The following is a 26,299-nucleotide window of genomic DNA, read 5'->3' as shown; positions in this document are numbered from 1 at the left end:
GTGCTCACTGCCCCGTGTCCTAACTCGCACCAAATCCCGTTCACCCATCACCCCCTGTGCTCACTGCCCCGTGTCCTAACTCACACCGTGTCCCGTTCACCCATCACCCCCTGTGCTCACTGCCCCGTGTCCTAACTCTCACCCAGTCCTGTTCACCCATCACCCCCTGTGCTCACTGCCCCGTGTCCTAACTCACACCCAGTCCCGTTCACCCATCACCCCACCCCTCTCCGTGCTCACTGCCCCGTGTCCTAACTCACACCCAGTCCCGTTTACCCATCACCCCCTGTACTCACTGCCCCGTGTCCTAACTCACACCCAGTCCCGTTCACCCATCACCCCCTGTGCTCGCTGCCCCGTGTCCAACTCACACCCAGTCCCGTTCACCCATCACCCCCTGTGCTCACTGCCCCGTGTCTTAACTCACACCCACTCCCGTTCACCCATCACCCCCTGTGCTCACTGCCCCGTGTCCTAACTCACACCCAGTCCCGTTCACCCATCACCCCCTGTGCTCACTGCCCCGTGTCCTAATTCACATCAAGTCCCGTTCACCCATCACCCCCTGTGCTCACTGCCCCGTGTCCTAACTCGCACCCAGTCCTGTTCACACATCACCCCCTGTGCTCACTGCCCCGTGTCCTAACTCACACCCAGTCCCGTTCACCCATCACCCCCAGTGCTCGCTGCCCCGTGTCCTAACTCACACCCAGTCCCGTTCACCCATCACCCCCTGTGCTCATTGCCCTGTGTCCTAACTCACAACCAGTCCCGTTCACCCATCACCCCCTGTGCTCACTGCCCCGTGTCTTCACTCACACCCAGTCCCGTTCACCCATCACACCCTGTGCTCACTGCCCCGTGTCGTAACTCACACCCAGTCCCGTTCACCCATCACGCCCTGTGCTCACTGCCCCGTGTCCTAAATCGCACCCAGTCCCGTTCACCCTTCACCCCCTTTGCTCACTGCCCCGTGTCCTAACTCGCACCCAGTTCTGTTCACCCATCATCCCCTGTGCTCACTGCCCCGTGTCCTAACTCGCACCCAGTCCCGTTCACCCATCACCCCCTGTGCTCACTGCCCCGTATCCTAATTCACACCCAGTCCCGTTCACCCATCGCCCCCTGTGATCACTGCCCCGTGTCCTAACCCACACCCAGTCCCGTTCACCCATCACCTCCTGTGCCCACTGCCCCGTGTCCTGACTCACACCCAGTCCCGTTCACCCATCACCCCCTGTGCTCACTGCCCCGTGTCCTAACTCACACCCAGTCCCGTTCACCCATCACCCCCTGTGCTCACTGCCCCGTATCCAAACTCACACCCAGTCCCGTTCACCCATCACCCCCTGTGCTCACTGCCCCGTGTCCTAACTCACACCCAGTCCCGTTCACCCATCACCCCCTGTGCTCACTGCCCCGTGTCCTAACTCGCACCAAATCCCGTTCACCCATCACCCCCTGTGCTCACTGCCCCGTGTCCTAACTCACACCGTGTCCCGTTCACCCATCACCCCCTGTGCTCACTGCCCCGTGTCCTAACTCTCACCCAGTCCTGTTCACCCATCACCCCCTGTGCTCACTGCCCCGTGTCCTAACTCACACCCAGTCCCGTTCACCCATCACCCCCTGTGCTCACTGCCCCGTGTCCTAACTCACACCCAGTCCCGTTCACCCATCATCCCCTGTACTCACTGCGCCGTGTTCTAACTCACACCCAGTCCCGTTCACCCATCACCCCCCGTGCTCGCTGCCCCGTGTCCTAACTCACACCCAGTCCCGTTCACCCATCACCCCCCGTGCTCGCTGCCCCGTGTCCTAACTCACACCCAGTCCCGTTCACCCTTCACCCCCTGTGCTCACTGCCCCGTGTCCTAACTCACACCCAGTCCCGCTCACCCATCACCCCTGAGCTCGCTGCCCCGTGTCCTAACTCACACCCAGTCCCGTTCACCCATCACCCCCTGTGCTCACTGCCCTGTGTCCTCACTCACACCCAGTCCCGTTCACCCATCACCCCCAGTGCTCGCTGCCCCGTGTCCTAACTCACACCCAGTCCCGTTCACCCATCACCCCCTGTGCTCATTGCCCCGTGTCCTAACTCACAACCAGTCCCGTTCACCCATCACCCCCTGTGCTCACTGCCCCGTGTCCTAACTCACACCCAGTCCCGTTCACCCATCACACCCTGTGCTCACTGCCCCGTGTCGTAACTCAAACCCTGTCCCGTTCACCCATCACCCCCTGTGCTCTCTGCCTCGTGTCCTAACTCGCACCCAGTCCCGTTCACCCTTCACCCCTGTGCTCACTGCCCCGTGTCCTAACTCGCACCCAGTTCTGTTCACCCATCACCCCCTGTGCTCACTGCCCCGTGTCCTAACTCGCACCCAGTTCTGTTCACCCATCACCCGCTGTGCTCACGGCCCCGTGTCCTAACTCACACCCAGTCCCGTTCACCCATCATCCCCTGTGCTCACTGCCCCGTGTCGTAACTCACACCCAGTCCCGTTCACCCATCACCCGCTGTGCTCACGGCCCCGTGTCCTAACTCACACCCAGTCCCGTTCACCCATCACCCCCTGTGCTCATTGCCCCGTGTCCTAACTCACACCCAGTCCCGTTCACCCATCACACCGTGCTCACTGCCCCATGTCCTAACTCACAACCCAGTCCCGTTCACCCATCACACCAGCCCCCCGTGCTCACTGCCCCGTGACCTAACTCACACCCAGTCCCGTTCACCCATCACCCCCTGTGCTCACTGCCCCGTGTCCTAACTCACACCCAGTCCCGTTCACCCATCACCCCCTGTGCTCACTGCCCCGTGTCCTAACTCGCACCCAGTCCCGTTCACCCATCACCCACCATGATCACTGCCCCGTGTCCTAACTCACACCCAGTCCCGTTCACCCATCACCCCACCCCTCTCCGTGCTCACTGCCCCGTGTCCTAACTCACACCCAGTCCCGTTTACCCATCACCCCCTGTACTCACTGCCCCGTGTCCTAACTCACACCCAGTCCCGTTCACCCATCACCCCCTGTGCTCGCTGCCCCGTGTCCAACTCACACCCAGTCCCGTTCACCCATCACCCCCTGTGCTCACTGCCCCGTGTCTTAACTCACACCCACTCCCGTTCACCCATCACCCCCTGTGCTCACTGCCCCGTGTCCTAACTCACACCCAGTCCCGTTCACCCATCACCCCCTGTGCTCACTGCCCCGTGTCCTAATTCACATCAAGTCCCGTTCACCCATCACCCCCTGTGCTCACTGCCCCGTGTCCTAACTCGCACCCAGTCCTGTTCACACATCACCCCCTGTGCTCACTGCCCCGTGCCCTAACTCGCACCCAGTCCCGTTCACCCATCACCCCCTGTGCTCACTGCCCCGTGTACTAACTCATACCCAGTCCCGTTCACCCATCACCCCCTGTGCTCACTGCCCCGTGTACTAACTCACACCCAGTCCCATTCACCCATCACCCCCTGTGCTCACTGCCCCCTGTCCTAACTCGCACCCAGTCCCGTTCACCCATCAACCCCTGTGCTCACTGCCCCCTGTCCTAACTCACACCCAGTCCCGTTCACCCATCACCCCCTGTGCTCACTGCCCCGTGTCCTAACTCACACCCAGTCCCGTTCACCCATCATCCCCTGTGCTCACTGCCCCGTATCCAAACTCACACCCAGTCCCGTTCACCCATCACCCCCTGTGCTCACTGCCCCATGTCCTAACTCACACCCAGTCCCGTTCACCCATCACCCCCTGTGCTCACTGCCCCGTGTCCTAACTCGCACCAAATCCCGTTCACCCATCACCCCCTGTGCTCACTGCCCCGTGTCCTAACTCACACCGTGTCCCGTTCACCCATCACCCCCTGTGCTCACTGCCCCATGTCCTAACTCACACCCAGTCCCGTTCACCCATCACCCCCTGTGCTCACTGCCCCGTGTCCTAACTCGCACCAAATCCCGTTCACCCATCACCCCCTGTGCTCACTGCCCCGTGTCCTAACTCACACCGTGTCCCGTTCACCCATCACCCCCTGTGCTCACTGCCCCGTGTCCTAACTCACACCCAGTCCCGTTCACCCATCACCCCCTGTGCTCACTGCCCCGTGTCCTAACTCACACCCAGTCCCGTTCACCCATCATCCCCTGTACTCACTGCGCCGTGTCCTAACTCACACCCAGTCCCGTTCACCCATCACCCCCCGTGCTCGCTGCCCCGTGTCCTAACTCACACCCAGTCCCGTTCACCCATCACCCCCCGTGCTCGCTGCCCCGTGTCCTAACTCACACCCAGTCCCGTTCACCCTTCACCCCCTGTGCTCACTGCCCCGTGTCCTAACTCACACCCAGTCCCGCTCACCCATCACCCCTGAGCTCGCTGCCCCGTGTCCTAACTCACACCCAGTCCCGTTCACCCATCACCCCCTGTGCTCACTGCCCTGTGTTCTCACTCACACCCAGTCCCGTTCACCCATCACCCCCAGTGCTCGCTGCCCCATGTCCTAACTCACACCCAGTCCCGTTCACCCATCACCCCCTGTGCTCATTGCCCCGTGTCCTAACTCACAACCAGTCCCGTTCACCCATCACCCCCTGTGCTCACTGCCCCGTGTCCTAACTCACACCCAGTCCCGTTCACCCATCACACCCTGTGCTCACTGCCCCGTGTCGTAACTCAAACCCAGTCCCGTTCACCCATCACCCCCTGTGCTCACTGCCCCCTGTCCTAACTCACACCCAGTCCCGTTCACCCATCACCCCCTGTGCTCACTGCCCCGTGTCCTAACTCACACCCAGTCCCGTTCACCCATCATCCCCTGTGCTCACTGCCCCGTATCCAAACTCACACCCAGTCCCGTTCACCCATCACCCCCTGTGCTCACTGCCCCATGTCCTAACTCACACCCAGTCCCGTTCACCCATCACCCCCTGTGCTCACTGCCCCGTGTCCTAACTCGCACCAAATCCCGTTCACCCATTACCCCCTGTGCTCACTGCCCCGTGTCCTAACTCACACCGTGTCCCGTTCACCCATCACCCCCTGTGCTCACTGCCCCGTGTCCTAACTCTCACCCAGTCCTGTTCACCCATCACCCCCTGTGCTCACTGCCCCGTGTCCTAACTCACACCCAGTCCCGTTCACCCATCACCCCCTGTGCTCACTGCCCCGTGTCCTAACTCACACCCAGTCCCGTTCACCCATCATCCCCTGTACTCACTGCGCCGTGTCCTAACTCACACCCAGTCCCGTTCACCCATCACCCCCCGTGCTCGCTGCCCCGTGTCCTAACTCACACGCAGTCCCGTTCACCCATCACCCCCCGTGCTCGCTGCCCCGTGTCCTAACTCACACCCAGTCCCGTTCACCCTTCACCCCCTGTGCTCACTGCCCCGTGTCCTAACTCACACCCAGTCCCGCTCACCCATCACCCCTGAGCTCGCTGCCCCGTGTCCTAACTCACACCCAGTCCCGTTCACCCATCACCCCCTGTGCTCACTGCCCTGTGTTCTCACTCACACCCAGTCCCGTTCACCCATCACCCCCAGTGCTCGCTGCCCCATGTCCTAACTCACACCCAGTCCCGTTCACCCATCACCCCCTGTGCTCATTGCCCCGTGTCCTAACTCACAACCAGTCCCGTTCACCCATCACCCCCTGTGCTCACTGCCCCGTGTCCTAACTCGCACCCAGTCCCGTTCACCCATCACACCCTGTGCTCACTGCCCCGTGTCGTAACTCAAACCCAGTCCCGTTCACCCATCACCCCCTGTGCTCTCTGCCTCGTGTCCTAACTCGCACCCAGTCCCGTTCACCCTTCACCCCCTGTGCTCACTGCCCCGTGTCCTAACTCGCACCCAGTTCTGTTCACCCATCACCCCCTGTGCTCACTGCCCCGTGTCCTAACTCGCACCCAGTTCTGTTCACCCATCACCCGCTGTGCTCACGGCCCCGTGTCCTAACTCACACCCAGTCCCGTTCACCCATCATCCCCTGTGCTCACTGCCCCGTGTCCTAACTCACACCCAGTCCCGTTCACCCATCACCCGCTGTGCTCACGGCCCCGTGTCCTAACTCACACCCAGTCCCGTTCACCCGTCACCCCCTGTGATCATTGCCCCGTGTCCTAACTCACACCCAGTCCCGTTCACCCATCACCCCGTGCTCACTGCCCCATGTCCTAACTCACAACCCAGTCCCGTTCACCCATCACACCAGCCCCCCGTGCTCACTGCCCCGTGTCCTAACTCACACCCAGTCCCGTTCACCCATCAACCCCTGTGCTCACTGCCCCGTGTCCTAACTCACACCCAGTCCCGTTCACCCATCACCCCCTGTGCTCACTGCCCCGTGTCCTAACTCGCACCCAGTCCCGTTCACCCATCACCCACCATGCTCACTGCCCCGTGTCCTAACTCACACCCAGTCCCGTTCACCCATCACCCCACCCCTCTCCGTGCTCACTGCCCCGTGTCCTAACTCACACCCAGTCCCCTTTACCCATCACCCCCTGTGCTCACTGCCCCGTGTCCTAACTCACACCCAGTCCCGTTCACCCATCACCCCCTGTGCTCACTGCCCCGTGTCCTAACTCACACCCAGTCCCGCTCACCCATCACCCCCTGTGCTCACTGCCCCGTGTCCTAACTCACACCCAGTCCCGTTCACCCATCACCCCCTGTGCTCGCTGCCCCGTGTCCTAACTCACACCCAGTCCCGTTCACCCATCACCCCCTGTGCTCGCTGCCCCGTGTCCTAACTCACACCCACTCCCGTTCACCCATCACCCCCTGTGCTCACTGCCCCGTGTCCTAACTCACACCCAGTCCCGTTCACCCATCACCCCCTGTGCTCACTGCCCCGTGTCCTAATTCACACCAAGTCCCGTTCACCCATCACCCCCTGTGCTCACTGCCCCGTGTCCTAACTCGCACCCAGTCCTGTTCACCCATCACCCCCTGTGCTCACTGCCCCGTGCCCTAACTCGCACCCAGTCCCGTTCACCCATCACCCCCTGTGCTCACTGCCCCGTGTCCTAACTCATACCCAGTCCCGTTCACCCATCACCCCCTGTGCTCACTGCCCCGTGTACTAACTCACACCCAGTCCCGTTCACCCATCACCCCCTGTGCTCACTGCCCCCTGTCCTAACTCGCACCCAGTCCCGTTCACCCATCAACCCCTGTGCTCACTGCCCCCTGTCCTAACTCGCACCCAGTCCCGTTCACCCGTCACCCCCTGTGCTCACTGCCCCGTGTCCTAAATCACACCCAGTCCCTTTCACCCATCACCCCTGAGCTTGCTGCCCCGTGTCCTAACTCACACCCAGTCCCGTTCACCCATCACCCCCTGTGCTCACTGCCCCGTGTCCTACCTCACACCCAGTCCCGTTCACCCATCACCCCCAGTGCTCGCTGCCCCGTGTCCTAACTCACACCCAGTCCCGTTCACTCATCACCCCCTGTGCTCATTGCCCCGTGTCCTAACTCACAACCAGTCCCGTTCAACCATCACCCCCTGTGCTCACTGCCCCGTGTCCTAACTCACACCCAGTCCCGTTCACCCATCACAGCCTGTGCTCATTGCCCCGTGTCCTAACTCGCACCCAGTCCCGTTCACCCTTCACCCCCTTTGCTCACTGCCCCGTGTCCTAACTCGCACCCAGTTATGTTCACCCATCACCCCTGGTGCTCACTGCCCCGTGTCCTAACTCACACCCAGTCCCGTTCACCCATCACCCCCTGTGCTCACTGCCCCGTGTCCTAACTCACACCCAGTCCCGTTCACCCATCATCCCCTGTGCTCCCTGCCCCGTGACCTAACTCACACCCAGTCCTGTTCACCCATCACCCCCCGTGCTCGCTGCCCCGTGTCCGAACTCACACCCAGACCCGTTCACCCATCACACCCCGTGCTCGCTGCCCCGTGTCCTAACTCACACCCAGTCCGGTTCACCCATCACCCCCTGTGCTCACTGCCCCGTGTCCTAACCAACACCCTGTCCCGTTCACCCATCGCCCCCTGTGCTCACTGCCCCGTGTCCTAACCCACACCCAGTCCCGTTCACCCATCACCTCCTGTGCCCACTGCCCCGTGTCCTGACTCACACCCAGTCCCGTTCACCCATCACCCCCTGTGCTCACTGCCCCGTGTCCTAACTCACACCCAGTCCCGTTCACCCATCACCCCCTGTGCTCACTGCCCCGTGTCCAAACTCACACCCAGTCCCGTTCACCCATCACCCCCTGTGCTCACTGCCCCGTGTCCTAACTCACACCCAGTCCCGTTCACCCATCACCCCCTGTGCTCACTGCCCCGTGTCCTAACTCGCACCAAATCCCGTTCACCCATCACCCCCTGTGCTCACTGCCCCGTGTCCTAACTCACATCGTGTCCCGTTCACCCATCACCCCCTGTGCTCGCTGCCCCGTGTCCTAACTCACACCCAGTCCTGTTCACCCATCACCCCCTGTGCTCACTGCCCCGTGTCCTAACTCACACCCAGTCCCGTTCACCCATCACCCCCTGTGCTCACTGCCCCGTGTCCTAACTCACACCCAGTCCCGTTCACCCATCGCCCCTTGTGCTCACTGCCCCGTGTCCTATCTCACACCCAGTCCCGTTCACCCATCACCCCCTGTGCTCACTGCCCCGTGTCCTAACTCACACCCAGTCCCGCTCACCCATCACCCCCTGTGCTCACTGCCCCGTGTCCTAACTCACACCCAGTCCCGTTCACCCATCACCCCCCGTGCTCACTGCCCCGTGTCCTAACTCACACCCAGTCCCGTTCACCCATCACCCCCTGTGCTCGCTGCCCCGTGTCCTAACTCACACCCAGTCCCGTTCATCCATCACTCCCTGTGCTCACTGCCCCGTGTCCTAACTCACACCCAGTCCCGTTCACCCATCACCCCCTGTGCTCACTGCCCCGTGTCCTAACTAACACCCAGTCCCGTTCACCCATCACCCCCTGTGCTCACTGCCCCGTGTCCTAACTCACACCCAGTCCCGTTCACCCATCACCCCCTGTGCTCACTGCCCCGTGTCCTAATTCACACCAAGTCCCGTTCACCCATCACCCCCTGTGCTCACTGCCCCGTCTCTTAACTCGCACCCAGTCCTGTTCACCCCTCACCCCCTGTGCTCACTGCCCCGTGCCCTAACTCGCACCCAGTCCCGTTCACCGATCACCCACTGTGCTCACTGGCCCGTGTCCTAAATCACACCCAGTCCCGTTCACCCATCACCCCGGGTGCTCACTGCCCCGTGTACTAACTCTCACCCAGTCCCGTTCACCCATCACCCCCTGTGCTCACTGCCCCCTGTCCTAACTCGCACCCAGTCCCGTTCACCCATCACCCCCTGTGCTCACTGCCCCCTGTCCTAACTCACACCCAGTCCCGTTCACCCGTCACCCCCTGTGCTCACTGCCCCGTGTCCTAACTGACACCCAGTCCCTTTCACCCATCACCCCTGAGCTCGCTGCCCCGTGTCCTAACTCACACCCAGTCCCGTTCACCCATCACCCCCTGTGCTCACTGCCCTGTGTCCTAACTCATACACAGTCCCGTTCACCCATCACCCCCAGTGCTCGCTGCCCCGTGTCCTAACTCACACCCAGTCCCGTTCACCCATCACCCCCTGTGCTCATTGCCCCGTTTCCTAACTCACAACCAGTCCCGTTCACCCATCACCCACTGTGCTCACGGCCCCGTGTCCTAACTCACACCCAGTCCCGTTCACCCATCACACCCTGTGCTCACTGCCCCGTGTCGTAACTCGAACCCAGTCCCGTTCACCCATCACCCCCTGTGCTCACTGCCCCGTGTCCTAACTCGCACCCAGTCCCGTTCACCCTTAACCCCCTGTGCTCACTGCCCCGTGTCCTAACTCGCACCCAGTTCTGTTCACCCATCACCCCCTGCGCTCACTGCCCCGTGTCCTAACTCACACCCAGTCCCGTTCACCCATCACCCGCTGTGCTCACGGCCCCGTGTCCTAACTCACACCCAGTCCCGTTCAGCCATCACCCCCTGTGCTCACTGCCCCGTGTCCTAACTCACTCCCAGTCCCGTTCATCCATCACCACCTGTGCTCATTGCCCCGTGTCTTAACTCACACCCAGTCCCGTTCACCCATCACCCTGTGCTCACTGCCCCGTGTCCTAACTCACACCCAGTCCCGTTTACCCATCACCCCCTGTGCTGACTGCCCCGTGTCCTAACTCACACCCAGTCCCGTTCACCCATCACCCCCTGTGCTCACTGCCCCGTGTCCTAACTCACACCCAGTCCCGCTCACCCATCACCCCCTGTGCTCACTGCCCCGTGTCCTAACTCACACCCAGTCCCGTTCACCCATCACCCCCCGTGCTCACTGCCCCGTGTCCTAACTCACAAGCAGTCCCGTTCACCCATCACCCACTGTGCTCACTGCCCCGTGTCCTAACTCACACCCAGTCCCGTTCACCCATCACCCCCTGTGCTCGCTGCCCCGTGTCCTAACTCACACCCAGTCCCGTTCACCCATCACCCCCTGTGCTCACTGCCCCGTGTCCTAACCAACACCCAGTCCCGTTCACCCATCACCCCCTGTGCTCACTGCCCCGTGTCCTAACTCGCACCCAGTCCCGTTCACCCATCACCCCCTGTGCTCACTGCCCCGTGTCCTAATTCACACCAAGTCCCGTTCACCCATCACCCCCTGTGCTCACTGCCCCGTGTCCTAACTCATACCCAGTCCCGTTCACCCATCACCCCCTGTGCTCACTGCCCCGTGTACTAACTCAAACCCAGTCCCGTTCACCCATCACCCCCTGTGCTCACTGCCCCCTGTCCTAACTCGCACCCAGTCCCGTACACCCATCACCCCCTGTGCTCACTGCCCCCTGTCCTAACTCACACCCAGTCCCGTTCACCCATCACCCCTGAGCTCGCTGCCCCGTGTCCTAACTCACACCCAGTCCCGTTCACCCATCACCCCCTGTGCTCACTGCCCCGTGTCCTAATTCACACCAAGTCCCGTTCACCCATCACCCCCTGTGCTCACTGCCCCGTGTCCTAACTCGCACCCAGTACTGTTCACCCATCACCCCCTGTGCTCACTGCCCCGTGCCCTAACTTGCACCCAGTCCCGTTCACCGATCACCCCCTGTGCTCACTGCCCCGTGTCCTAACTCACACCCAGTCCCGTTCACCCATCACCCCCTGTGCTCACTGCCCCGTGTACTAACTCTCACCCAGTCCCGTTCACCCATCACCCCCTGTGCTCACTGCCCCCTGTCCTAACTCGCACACAGTCCCGTTCACCCATCACCCCCTGTGCTCACTGCCCCCTGTCCTAACTCACACCCAGTCCCGTTCACCCGTCACCCCCTGTGCTCACTGCCCCGTGTCCTAACTCGCACCCAGTTCTGTTCACCCATCACCCCCTGTGCTCACTGCCCCATGTCCTAACTCACACCCAGTCCCGTTCACCCATCACCCGCTGTGCTCACAGCCCCGTGTCCTAACTCACACCCAGTCCCGTTCACCCATCATCCCCTGTGCTCACTGCCCCGTGTCCTAACTCACACCCAGTCCCGTTCATCCATCACCCCCTGTGCTCATTGCCCCGTGTCCTAACTCACACCCAGTCCCGTTCACCCATCACCCCGTGCTCACTGCCCCGTGTCCTAACTCACAACCCAGTCCCGTTCACCCATCACCCCCTGTGCTCACTGCCCCGTGTCCTAACTCACACCCAGTCCCGTTCACCCATCACCCCCTGTGCTCACTGCCCCGTGTCCTAACTCGCACCCAGTCCCGTTCACCCATCACCCCACCCCTCTCCGTGCTCACTGCCCCGTGTCCTAACTCACACCCAGTCCCGTTTACCCATCACCCCCTGTGCTCACTGCCCCGTGTCCTAACTCACACCCAGTCCCGTTCACCCATCACCCCCCGTGCTCACTGCCCCGTGTCCTAACTCACATGCAGTCCCGTTCACCCATCACCCCCTGTGCTCACTGCCCCGTGTCCTAACTCACACCCAGTCCCGTTCACCCATCACCCCCTGTGCTCGCTGCCCCGTGTCCTAACTCACACCCAGTCCCGTTCACCCATCACCCCCTGTGCTCACTGCCCCGTGTCCTAACTAACACCCAGTCCCGTTCACCCATCACCCCCTGTGCTCACTGCCCCGTGTCCAAACTCGCACCCAGTCCCGTTCACCCATCACCCCCTGTGCTCACTGCCCCGTGTCCTAATTCACACCAAGTCCCGTTCACCCATCACCCCCTGTGCTCACTGCCCCGTGTCCTAACTCGCACCCAGTCCTGTTCACCCATCACTCCCTGTGCTCACTGCCCCGTGCCCTAACTCGCACCCAGTCCCGTTCACCCATCACCCCCTGTGCTCACTGCCCCGTGTCCTACCTCATACCCAGTCCCGTTCACCCATCGCCCCCTGTGCTCACTGCCCCGTGTACTAACTCACACCCAGACCCGTTCACCCATCACCCCTTGTGCTCACTGCCCCCTGTCCTAACTCGCACCCAGTCCCGTACACCCATCACCCCCTGTGCTCACTGCCCCCTGTCCTAACTCACACCCAGTCCCGTTCACCCGTCACCCCCTGTGCTCACTGCCCCGTGTCCTAACTCACACCCACTCCCGTTCACCCATCACCCCCTGTGCTCACTGCCCCGTGTCCTAACTCACACCCAGTCCCGTTCACCCATCACCCCCAGTGCTCGCTGCCCCATGTCCTAACTCACACCCAGTCCCGTTCACCCATCACCCCCTGTGCTCATTGCCCCGTGTCCTAACTCACAACCAGTCCTGTTCACCCATCACCCACTGTGCTCACTGCCCCGTGTCCTAACTCACACCCAGTCCCGTTCACCCATCACACCCTGTGCTCACTGCCCCGTGTCGGAACTCACACCCAGTCCCGTTCACCCATCACCCCCTGTGCTCACTGCCCCGTGTCCTAACTCGCACCCAGTCCCGTTCACCCTTCACCCCCTTTGCTCACTGCCCCGTGTCCTAACTCGCACCCAGTTATGTTCACCCATCACCCCCGGTGCTCACTGCCCCGTGTCCTAACTCACACCCAGTCCCGTTCACCCATCACCCCCTGTGCTCACTGCCCCGTGTCCTAACTCACACCCAGTCCCGTTCACCCATCATCCCCTGTGCTCACTGCACCGTGACCTAACTCACACCCAGTCCTGTTCCCCCATCACACCCCGTGCTCGCTGCCCCGTGTCCTAACTCACACCCAGTCCCGTTCACCCATCACCCCCTGTGCTCACTGCCCCGTGTCCTAACCCACACCCAGTCCCGTTCACCCATCGCCCCCTGTGCTCACTGCCCCGTCTCCTAACCCACACCCAGTCCCGTTCACCCATCACCTCCTGTGCCCACTGCCCCGTGTCCTGACTCACACCCAGTCCCGTTCACCCATCACCCCCTGTGCTCACTGCCCCGTGTCCTAACTCACACCCAGTCCCGTTCACCCATCACCCCCTGTGCTCACTGCCCCGTGTCCAAACTCACACCCAGTCCCTTTCACCCATCACCCCCTGTGCTCACTGCCCCGTGTCCTAACTCACACCCAGTCCCGTTCACCCATCACCCCCTGTGCTCACTGCCCCGTGTCCTAACTCGCACCAAATCCCGTTCACCCATCACCCCCTGTGCTCACTTCCCCGTGTCCTAACTCACACCGTGTCCCGTTCACCCATCACCCACTCTGCTCACTGCCCCGTGTCCTAACTCACACCCAGTCCTGTTCACCCATCACCCCCTGTGCTCACTGCCCCGTGTCCTAACTCACACCCAGTCCCGTTCACCCATCACCCCCTGTGCTCACTGCCCCGTGTCCTAACTCACACCCAGTCCTGTTCACCCATCACCCCCTGTGCTCACTGCCCCGTGTCCGAAATCACAACCAGTCCCATTCACCCATCACCCCCTGTGCTCACTGCCCCGTGTCCTAACTCACACCCAGTCCCGTTCACCCATCACCCCCTGTGCTCGCTGCCCCGTGTCCTAACTCACACCCAGTCCCATTCAACCATCACCCCCTGTGCTCACTGCCCCGTGTCCTAACTAACACCCAGTCCCGTTCACCCATCACCCCCTGTGCTCACTGCCCCGTGTCCTAACTCGCACCCAGTTCCGTTCAGCCATCACCGCCTGTGCTCACTGCCCCGTGTCCTAATTCACACCAAGTCCCGTTCACCCATCACCCCCTGTGCTCACTGCCCCGTGTCCTAACTCGCACCCAGTCCTGTTCACCCATCACCCCCTGTGCTAACTGCCCCGTGCCCTAACTCACACCCAGTCCCGTTCACCCATCACCCCCTGTGCTCACTGCCCCGTGTCCTAACTCACACCCAGTCCTGTTCACCCATCACCCCCTGTGCTCACTGCCCCGTGTCCTAACTCACACCCAGTCCTGTTCACCCATCACCCCCTGTGCTCACTGCCCCGTGTCCTAAATCACAACCAGTCATATTCACCCATCACCCCCTGTGCTCACTGCCCCGTGTCCTAACTCACACCCAGTCCCGTTCACCCATCACCCCCTGTGCTCGCTGCCCCGTGTCCTAACTCACACCCAGTCCCATTCACCCATCACCCCCTGTGCTCACTGCCCCGTGTCCTAACTAACACCCAGTCCCGTTCACCCATCACCCCCGGTGCTCACTGCCCCGTGACCTAACTCGCACCCAGTTCCGTTCATCCATCACTGGCTGTGCTCACTGCCCCGTGTCCTAATTCACACCAAGTCCCGTTCACCCATCACCCCCTGTGCTCACTGCCCCGTGTCCTAACTCACACCCAGTCCCGTTCACCCATCACCCCCTGTGCTAACTGCCCCGTGCCCTAACTCACACCCAGTCCCGTTCACCCATCACCCCCTGTGCTCACTGCCCCGTGTCCTAACTCACACCCAGTACCGTTCACCCATCACTCCCTGTGCTCACTGCCCCGTGTACTAACTCACACCCAGTCCCGTTCACCCATCACCCCCTGTGCTCACTGCCCCGTGTCCTAACTCACACCCAGTCCCGTTCACCCATCACCCCCTGTGCTCACTGCCCCGTGTCCTAACTCGCACCCAGTCCCGTTCACCCATCACCCCCCGTGCTCACTGCCCCGTGTCCTAACTCACACCCAGTCCCGTTCACCCATCACCCCCTGTGCTCACTGCCCCATGTCCTAACTCACACCCAGTCCCTTTCACCCATCACGCCTGAGCTCGCTGCCCCGTGTCCTAACTCACAACCCAGTCCCGTTCACCCATCACCCCCTGTGCTCACTGCCCTGTGTCCTAACTCACACCAAGTCCCGTTCACCCATCACCCCCTGTGCTCACTGCCCCGTGTCTTAACCCACACCCAGTCCCGTTCACCCATCACCCCCTGTGCTCACTGCCCCGTGTCCTAACTCACACCATGTCCCGTTCACCCATCACCCCCTGTGCTCACTGCCCCATGTCCTAACTCACACCCAGTCCCGTTCACCCTCCACCCCCTGTGCTCACTGCCCCGTGTCCGAACTCACACCCAGTCCCGTTCACCCATCACCCCCTGTGCTCACTGCCCCGTGTCCTAACCCACACCCAGTCCCGTTCACCCATCGCCCCCTGTGCTCACTGCCCCGTGTCCTAACCCACACCCAGTCCCGTTCACCCATCACCTCCTGTGCTCACTGCCCCGTGTCCTGACTCACACCCAGTCCCGTTCACCCATCACCCCCTGTGCTCACTGCCCCGTGTCCTAACTCACACCCAGTCCCGTTCACCCATCACCCCCTGTGCTCACTGCCCCGTGTCCAAACTCACACCCAGTCCCGTTCACCCATCACCCCCTGTGCTCACTGCCCCGTGTCCTAACTCACACCCAGTCCTGTTCACCCATCACCCCCTGTGCTCACTGCCCCGTGTCCTAACTCACACCCAGTCCCGTTCACCCATCACCCCCTGTGCTCACTGCCCCGTGTACTAACTCACACCCAGTCCTGTTCACCCATCACCCCCTGTGCTCACTGCCCCGTGTCCTAAATCACAACCAGTCCCATTCACCCATCACCCCCTGTGCTCACTGCCCCGTGTCCTAACTCACACCCAGTCCCGTTCACCCATCAACCCCTGTGCTCGCTGCCCCGTGTCCTAACTCACACCCAGTCCCATTCACCCATCACCCCCTGTGCTCACTGCCCTGTGTCCTAACTAACACCCAGTCCCGTTCACCCATCACCCCTGTGCTCACTGCCCCGTGTCCTAACTCGCACCCAGTTCCGTTCATCCATCACCGCATGTGCTCACTGCCCCGTGTCCTAATTCACACCAAGTCCCGTTCACCCATCACCCCCTGTGCTCACTGCCCCGTGTCCTAACTCGCACCCAGTCCTGTTCACCCATCACCCCCTGTGCTAACTGCCCCGTGCCCTAACTCACACCCAGTCCCGTTCACCCATCACCCCCTGTGCTCACTGCCCCATGTCCTAACTCACACCCAGTCCCGTTCACCCATCACCCCCTGTGTTCACTGCCCCGTGTATGAAATCACACCCAGTCCCGTTCACCCATCACCCCCTGTGCTCACTGCCCCGTGTCGTAACTCACACCCAGTCCCGTTCACCCATCACCCGCTGTGCTCACTGCCCCGTGTCCTAACACGCACCCAGTCCCGTTCACCCATCACCCCCCGTGCTCACTGCCCCGTGTCCTAACTCACACCCAATCCCTTTCACCCATCACCCCCTGTGCTCACTGCCCCGTGTCCTAACTCACACCAAGTCCCGTTCACCCATCACCCGCTGTGCTCACTGCCCCGTGTCTTAACTCACACCCAGTCTCGTTCACCCATCACCCCCTGTGCTCACTGCCCCGTGTCCTAACTCACACCCAGTCCCGTTCACCCATCACCCCCTGTGCTCACTGCCCCATGTCCTAACTCACACCCAGTCCCGTTCACCCTCCACCCCCTGTGCTCACTGCCCCGTGTCCTAACTCGCACCTAGTCCCGTTCACCCATCACCCCCTGTGCTCACTGCCCCGTGTCCTAACTCGCAACCAGTCCCGTTCACCCATCACCCCCTGTCCTCACTGCCCCATGTCCTAACTTGCACCCAGCCCCGTTCACCCATCACCCCCCGTGCTCGCTGCCCCGTGTCCTAACTCACACCCAGTCCCGTTCACCCATCACCCCCCGTGCTCGTTGCCCCGTGTCCTAACTCGCACCCAGTCCCGTTCACCGATCATCCCCTGTGCTCACTGCCCCGTGCCCTAACTCACACCCAGTCCCGTTCACCCATCACCCACTGTTCTCACTGCCCCGTGTCCTAACTCACACCGAGTCCCGTTCACCCATCACCCCCTGTCCTCACTGCCCTGTGTCATAACTCACACCCAGTTCAGTTCACCCATCACCCCCTGTGCTCACTGCCCCGTGTCCTAACTCGCACCAAGTCCCGTTCACCCATCATCCGCTGTGCTCACTGCCCCATGCCCTAACTCACACCCAGTCCTGTTCACCCATCACCCACTGTGCTCACTGCCCCGTGTCCTAACTCACACCCAGTCCCGTTCACCCATCACCCGCTGTGCTCACAGCCCCGTGTCCTAACTCACACCCAGTCCCGTTCACCCATCATCCCCTGTGCTCACTGCCCCGTGTCCTAACTCACACCCAGTCCCGTTCATCCATCACCCCCTGTGCTCATTGCCCCGTGTCCTAACTCACACCCAGTCCCGTTCACCCATCACCCCGTGCTCACTGCCCCGTGTCCTAACTCACAACCCAGTCCCGTTCACCCATCACCCACTGTGCTCACTGCCCCGTGTCCTAACTCACACCCAGTCCCGTTCACCCATCACCCCCTGTGCTCACTGCCCCGTGTCCTAACTCGCACCCAGTCCCGTTCACCCATCACCCACCATGCTCACTGCCCCGTGTCCTAACTCACACCCAGTCCCGTTCACCCATCACCCCCCGTGCTCACTGCCCCGTGTCCTAACTCACACCCAGTTCCGTTCACTCATCACCCCTGTGCTCACTGCCCCGTGTCCTAACTCGCACCCAGTCCTGTTCACCCATCACCCCCTGTGCTAACTGCCCCATGCCCTAACTCACACCCAGTCCCGTTCACCCATCACCCCCTGTGCTCACTGCCCCGTGTCCTAACTCACACCCAGTTCCGTTCACCCATCACCCCCTGTGCTGACTGCCCCGTGTACTAACTCACACCCTGTCCCGTTCATCCATCACCCCCTGTGCTCACTGCCCCCTGTCCTAACTCGCACCCAGTCCCGTTCACCCAACACCCCCCGTGCTCACTGCCCCATGTCCTAACTCACACCCAGTCCCGTTCACCCTCCATCCCCTGTGCTCACTGCCCCATGTCCTAACTCGCACCCAGTCCCGTTCACCCATCACCGCCTGTGCTCACTGCCCCGTGTCCTAACTCGCAACCAGTCCTGTTCACCCATCACCCCCTGTGCTCACTGCCCCATGTCCTAACTCATACCCAGTCCCGTTCACCCATCACCCCCCGTGCTCACTGCCCCGTGTCCTAACTCGCACCCAGTCCCGTTCACCCATCACCCCATGTGCTCACTGCCCCGTGTCCTAACTCGCAACCAGTCCCGTTCACCCATCACCCCCTGTGCTCACTGCCCTGTGTCATAACTCAGACCCAGTCCAGTTCACCCATCACCCCGTGTGCTCACTGCCCCGTGTCCTAACTCGCACCAAATCCCGTTCACCCATCACCCCCTGTGCTCACTGCCCCGTGTCCTAACTCACATCGTGTCCCGTTCACCCATCACCCCCTGTGCTCGCTGCCCCGTGTCCTAACTCACACCCAGTCCTGTTCACCCATCACCCCCTGTGCTCACTGCCCCGTGTCCTAACTCACACCCAGTCCCGTTCACCCATCACCCCCTGTGCTCACTGCCCCGTGTCCTAACTCACACCCAGTCCCGTTCACCCATCACCCCTTGTGCTCACTGCCCCGTGTCCTATCTCACACCCAGTCCCGTTCACCCATCACCCCCTGTGCTCACTGCCCCGTGTCCTAACTCACACCCAGTCCCGCTCACCCATCACCCCCTGTGCTCACTGCCCCGTGTCCTAACTCACACCCAGTCCCGTTCACCCATCACCCCCCGTGCTCACTGCCCCGTGTCCTAACTCACACCCAGTCCCGTTCACCCATCACCCCCTGTGCTCGCTGCCCCGTGTCCTAACTCACACCCAGTCCCGTTCATCCATCACTCCCTGTGCTCACTGCCCCGTGTCCTAACTCACACCCAGTCCCGTTCACCCATCACCCCCTGTGCTCACTGCCCCGTGTCCTAACTAACACCTAGTCCCGTTCACCCATCACCCCCTGTGCTCACTGCCCCGTGTCCTAACTCACACCCAGTCCCGTTCACCCATCACCCCCTGTGCTCACTGCCCCGTGTCCTAATTCACACCAAGTCCCGTTCACCCATCACCCCCCTGTGCTCACTGCCCCGTCTCTTAACTCGCACCCAGTCCTGTTCACCCATCACCCCCTGTGCTCACTGCCCGGTGCCCTAACTCGCACCCAGTCCCGTTCACCGATCACCCACTGTGCTCACTGCCCCGTGTCCTAACTCACACCCAGTCCCGTTCACCCATCACCCCCTGTGCTCACTGCCCCGTGTACTAACTCTCACCCAGTCCCGTTCACCCATCACCCCCTGTGCTCACTGCCCCGTGTCCTAACTCGCACCCAGTCCCGTTCACCCATCACCCCCTGTGCTCACTGCCCCCTGTCCTAACTCACACCCAGTCCCGTTCACCCGTCACCCCCTGTGCTCACTGCCCCGTGTCCTAACTCACACCCAGTCCCTTTCACCCATCACCCCTGAGCTCGCTGCCCCGTGTCCTAACTCACACCCAGTCCCGTTCACCCATCACCCCCTGTGCTCACTGCCCTGTGTCCTAACTCATACCCAGTCCCGTTCACCCATCACCCCCAGTGCTCGCTGCCCCGTGTCCTAACTCACACCCAGTCCCGTTCACCCATCACCCCCTGTGCTCATTGCCCCGTTTCCTAACTCACAACCAGTCCCGTTCACCCATCACCCCCTGTGCTCACTGCCCCGTGTCCTAACTCACACCCAGTCCCGTTCACCCATCACACCCTGTGCTCACTGCCCCGTGTCGTAACTCAAACCCAGTCCCGTTCACCCATCACCCCCTGTGCTCACTGCCCCGTGTCCTAACTCGCACCCAGACCCGTTCACCCTTAACCCCCTGTGCTCACTGCCCCGTGTCCTAACTCGCACCCAGTTCTGTTCACCCATCACCCCCTGTGCTCACTGCCCCGTGTCCTAACTCACACCCAGTCCCGTTCACCCATCACCCGCTGTGCTCACGGCCCCGTGTCCTAACTCACACCCAGTCCCGTTCAGCCATCACCCCCTGTGCTCACTGCCCCGTGTCCTAACTCACTCCCAGTCCCGTTCATCCATCACCCCCTGTGCTCATTGCCCCGTGTCTTAACTCACACCCAGTCCCGTTCACCCATCACACCACCCCCCCCCGTGCTCACTGCCCCGTGTCCTAACTCACACCCAGTCCCGTTCACCCATCACCCCCTGTGCTCACTGCCCCGTGTCCTAACTCACACCCAGTCCCGTTCACCCATCACCCCCTGTGCTCACTGCCCCGTGTCCTAACTCACACCCAGTCCCGTTCACCCATCACCCCACCCCTTTCCGTGCTCACTGCCCCGTGTCCTAACTCACACCCAGTCCCGTTTACCCATCACCCCCTGTGCTGACTGCCCCGTGTCCTAACTCACACCCACTCCCGTTCACCCATCACCCCCCTGTGCTCACTGCCCCGTGTCCTAACTCACACCCAGTCCCGCTCACCCATCACCCCCCTGTGCTCACTGCCCCGTGTCCTAACTCACACCCAGTCCCGTTCACCCATCACCCCCCGTGCTCACTGCCCCGTGTCCTAACTCACAAGCAGTCCCGTTCACCCATCACCCACTGAGCTCACTGCCCCGTGTCCTAACTCGCACCCAGTCCCCTTCACCCATCCCCCCCTGTGCTCGCTGCCCCGTGTCCTAACTCACACCCAGTCCCGTTCACTCCCATCACCCCCTGTGCTCACTCTCCCGTGTCCTAACCAACACCCAGTTCCCGTTCACCCATCACCCCCCTGTGCTCACTGCCCCGTGTCCTAACTCGCACCCAGTCCCGTTCACCCATCACCCCCTGTGCTCATGTCCTAATTCACACCAAGTCCCGTTCACCCATCACCCCCTGTGCTCACTGCCCCATGTCCTAACTCATACCCAGTCCCGTTCACCCATCACCCACTGTGCTCACTGCCCCGTGTACTAACTCACACCCAGTCCCGTTCACCCATCACCCCCTGTGCTCACTGCCCCCTGTTCTAACTCGCACCCAGTCCCGTACACCCATCACCCCCTGTGCTCACTGCCCCCTGTCCTAACTCACACCCAGTCCCGTTCACCCATCACCCCTGAGCTCGCTGCCCCGTGTCCTAACTCACACCCAGTCCCGTTCACCCATCACCCCCTGTGCTCGCTGCCCCGTGTCCTAATTCACACCAAGTCCCGTTCACCCATCACCCCCCTGTGCTCACTGCCCCGTGTCCTAACTCGCACCCAGTCCTGTTCACCCATCACCCCCTGTGCTCACTGCCCCGTGCCCTAACTTGCACCCAGTCCCGTTCACCGATCACCCCCTGTGCTCACTGCCCCGTGTCCTAACTCACACCCAGTCCCGTTCACACCATCACCCCCGGTGCTAACTGCCCCGTGTACTAACTCTCACCCAGTCCCGTTCACCCATCACCCCCCTGTGCTCACTGCCCCCTGTCCTAACTCGCACCCAGTCCCGTTCACCCAACACCCCCTGTGCTCACTGCCCCCTGTCCTAACTCACACCCAGTCCCGTTCACCCGTCACCCCCTGTGCTCACTGCCCCGTGTCCTAACTCACACCCAGTCCCTTTCACCCATCACCCCTGAGCTCGCTGCCCCGTGTCCTAACTCACACCCAGTCCCGTTCACCCATCACCCCCCTCTGCTCACTGCCCTGTGTCCTAACTCACACCCAGTCCCGTTCACCCATCACCCCCTGTGCTCATTGCCCCGTGTCCTAACTCACAACCAGTCCCGTTCACCCATCACCCCCTGTGCTCACTGCCCCGTGTCCTAACTCACACCCAGTCCCGTTCACCCATCACACCCTGTGCTCACTGCCCCGTGTCGTAATTCAAACCCCCCCCCCCCCCCCCCCCCCCCCCCAGTCCCGTTCACCCATCACCCCCTGTGCTCACTGCCCCGTGTCCTAACTCGCACCCAGTCCCGTTCACCCTTCACCCCCTGTGCTCACTGCCACGTGTCCTAACTCGCACCCAGTTCTGTTCACCCATCACCCCCTGTGCTCACTGCCCCGTGTCCCTAACTCACACCCAGTCCCGTTCACCCATCACCCGCTGTGCTCACAGCCCCGTGTCCTAACTCACACCCAGTCCCGTTCACCCATCATCCCCTGTGCTCACTGCCCCGTGTCCTAACTCACACCCAGTCCCGTTCATCCATCACCCCCTGTGCTCATTGCCCCGTGTCCTAACTCACACCCAGTCCCGTTCACCCATCACCCCGTGCTCACTGCCCCGTGTCCTAACTCACAACCCAGTCCCGTTCACCCATCACCCCCTGTGCTCACTGCCCCGTGTCCCTAACTCACACCCAGTCCCGTTCACCCATCACCCCCTGTGCTCACTGCCCCGTGTCCTAACTCGCACCCAGTCCCGTTCACCCATCACCCCACCCCTCTCCGTGCTCACTGCCCCGTGTCCTAACTCACACCCAGTCCCGTTTACCCATCACCCCCTGTGCTCACTGCCCCGTGTCCTAACTCACACCCAGTCCCGTTCACCCATCACCCCCCGTGCTCACTGCCCCGTGTCCTAACTCACAAGCAGTCCCGTTCACCCATCACCCCCTGTGCTCACTGCCCCGTGTCCTAACTCACACCCAGTCCCGTTCACCCATCACCCCCTGTGCTCGCTGCCCCGTGTCCTAACTCACACCCAGTCCCGTTCACCCATCACCCCCTGTGCTCACTGCCCCGTGTCCTAACTAACACCCAGTCCCGTTCACCCATCACCCCCTGTGCTCACTGCCCCGTGTCCTAACTCGCACCCAGTCCCGTTCACACCATCACCCCCTGTGCTCACTGCCCCGTGTCCTAATTCACACCAAGTCCCGTTCACCCATCACCCCCCTGTGCTCACTGCCCCGTGTCCTAACTCGCACCCAGTCCTGTTCACCCATCACCCCCTGTGCTCACTGCCCCGTGCCCTAACTCGCACCCAGTCCCGTTCACCCATCACCCCCTGTGCTCACTGCCCCGTGTCCTACCTCATACCCAGTCCCGTTCACCCATCGCCCCCTGTGCTCACTGCCCCGTGTACTAACTCACACCCAGTCCCGTTCACCCATCACCCCTTGTGCTCACTGCCCCCTGTCCTAACTCGCACCCAGTCCCGTACACCCATCACCCCCTGTGCTCACTGCCCCCTGTCCTAACTCACACCCAGTCCCGTTCACCCGTCACCCCCTGTGCTCACTGCCCCGTGTCCTAACTCACACCCAGTCCCGTTCACCCATCACCCCCTGTGCTCACTGCCCCGTGTCCTAACTCACACCCAGTCCCGTTCACCCATCACCCCCAGTGCTCGCTGCCCCGTGTCCTAACTCACACCCAGTCCCGTTCACCCATCACCCCCTGTGCTCATTGCCCCGTGTCCTAACTCACAACCAGTCCTGTTCACCCATCACCCACTGTGCTCACTGCCCCGTGTCCTAACTCACACCCAGTCCCGTTCACCCATCACACCCTGTGCTCACTGCCCCGTGTCGGAACTCACACCCAGTCCCGTTCACCCATCACCCCCTGTGCTCACTGCCCCGTGTCCTAACTCGCACCCAGTCCCGTTCATCCTTCACCCCCTTTGCTCACTGCCCCGTGTCCTAACTCGCACCCAGTTATGTTCACCCATCACCCCCGGTGCTCACTGCCCCGTGTCCTAACTCACACCCAGTCCCGTTCACCCATCACCCCCTGTACTCACTGCCCCGTGTCCTAACTCACACCCAGTCCCGTTCACCCATCATCCCCGTGCTCACTGCCCCGTGACCGAACTCACACCCAGTCCTGTTCACCCATCACACCCCGTGCTCGCTGCCCCGTGTCCTAACTCACACCCAGTCCCGTTCACCCATCACCCCCTGTGCTCACTGCCCCGTGTCCTAACCCACACCCAGTCCCGTTCACCCATCGCCCCCTGTGCTCACTGCCCCGTGTCCTAACCCACACCCAGTCCCGTTCACCCATCACCTCCTGTGCCCACTGCCCCGTGTCCTGACTCACACCCAGTCCCGTTCACCCATCACCCCCTGTGCTCACTGCCCCGTGGCCTAACTCACACCCAGTCCCGTTCACCCATCACCCCCTGTGCTCACTGCCCCGTGTCCAAACTCACACCCAGTCCCTTTCACCCATCACCCCCTGTGCTCACTGCCCCGTGTCCTAACTCACACCCAGTCCCGTTCACCCATCACCCCCTGTGCTCACTGCCCCGTGTCTTAACTCGCACCAAATCCCGTTCACCCATCACCCCCTGTGCTCACTTCCCCGTGTCCTAACTCACACCGTGTCCCGTTCACCCATCACCCCCTCTGCTCACTGCCCCGTGTCCTAACTCACACCCAGTCCTGTTCACCCATCACCCCCTGTGCTCACTGCCCCGTGTCCTAACTCACACCCAGTCCCGTTCACCCATCACCCCCTGTGCTCACTGCCCCGTGTCCTAACTCACACCCAGTCCTGTTCACCCATCACCCCCTGTGCTCACTGCCCCGTGTCCGAAATCACAACCAGTCCCATTCACCCATCACCCCCTGTGCTCACTGCCCCGTGTCCTAACTCACACCCAGTCCCGTTCACCCATCACCCCCTGTGCTCGCTGCCCCGTGTCCTAACTCACACCCAGTCCCATTCACCCATCACCCCCTGTGCTCACTGCCCCGTGTCCTAACTAACACCCAGTCCCGTTCACCCATCACCCCCTGTGCTCACTGCCCCGTGTCCTAACTCACACCCAGTTCCGTTCAGCCATCACCGCCTGTGCTCACTGCCCCGTGTCCTAATTCACACCAAGTCCCGTTCACCCATCACCCCCTGTGCTCACTGCCCCGTGTCCTAACTCGCACCCAGTCCTGTTCACCCATCACCCGCTGCGCTAACTGCCCCGTGCCCTAACTCACACCCAGTCCCGTTCACCCATCACCCCCTGTGCTCACTGCCCCGTGTCCTAACTCACACCCAGTCCTGTTCACCCATCACCCCCTGTGCTCACTGCCCCGTGTCCTAACTCACACCCAGTCCTGTTCACCCATCACCCCCTGTGCTCACTGCCCCGTGTCCTAAATCACAACCAGTCATATTCACCCATCACCCCCTGTGCTCACTGCCCCGTGTCCTAACTCACACCCAGTGCCGTTCACCCATCACCCCCTGTGCTCGCTGCCCCGTGTCCTAACTCACACCCAGTCCCATTCACCCATCACCCCCTGTGCTCACTGCCCCGTGTCCTAACTAACACCCAGTCCCGTTCACCCATCACCCCCTGTGCTCACTGCCCCGTGACCTAACTCGCACCCAGTTCCGTTCATCCATCACTGGCTGTGCTCACTGCCCCGTGTCCTAATTCACACCAAGTCCCGTTCACCCATCACCCCCTGTGCTCACTGCCCCGTGTCCTAACTCACACCCAGTCCCGTTCACCCATCACCCCCTGTGCTAACTGCCCCGTGCCCTAACTCACACCCAGTCCCGTTCACCCATCACACCCTGTGCTCACTGCCCCGTGTCCTAACTCACACCCAGTACCGTTCACCCATCACTCCCTGTGCTCACTGCCCCGTGTACTAACTCACACCCAGTCCCGTTCACCCATCACCCCCTGTGCTCACTGCCCCGTGTCCTAACTCACACCCAGTCCCGTTCACCCATCACCCCCTGTGCTCACTGCCTCGTGTCCTAACTCGCACCCAGTCCCGTTCACCCATCACCCCCCGTGCTCACTGCCCCGTGTCCTAACTCACACCCAGTCCCGTTCACCCATCACCCCCTGTGCTCACTGCCCCATGTCCTAACTCACACCCAGTCCCTTTCACCCATCACCCCTGAGCTCGCTGCCCCG

Source organism: Somniosus microcephalus, chromosome 27 (genome assembly GCF_052327205.1).
Source record: "Somniosus microcephalus isolate GS21.2 chromosome 27, FLI_Smic_1.0, whole genome shotgun sequence".
Taxonomy (NCBI): domain Eukaryota; kingdom Metazoa; phylum Chordata; class Chondrichthyes; order Squaliformes; family Somniosidae; genus Somniosus; species Somniosus microcephalus.
The sequence above is the reverse complement of the archived record's forward strand: the minus strand, read 5'-3'. Positions refer to the sequence as shown.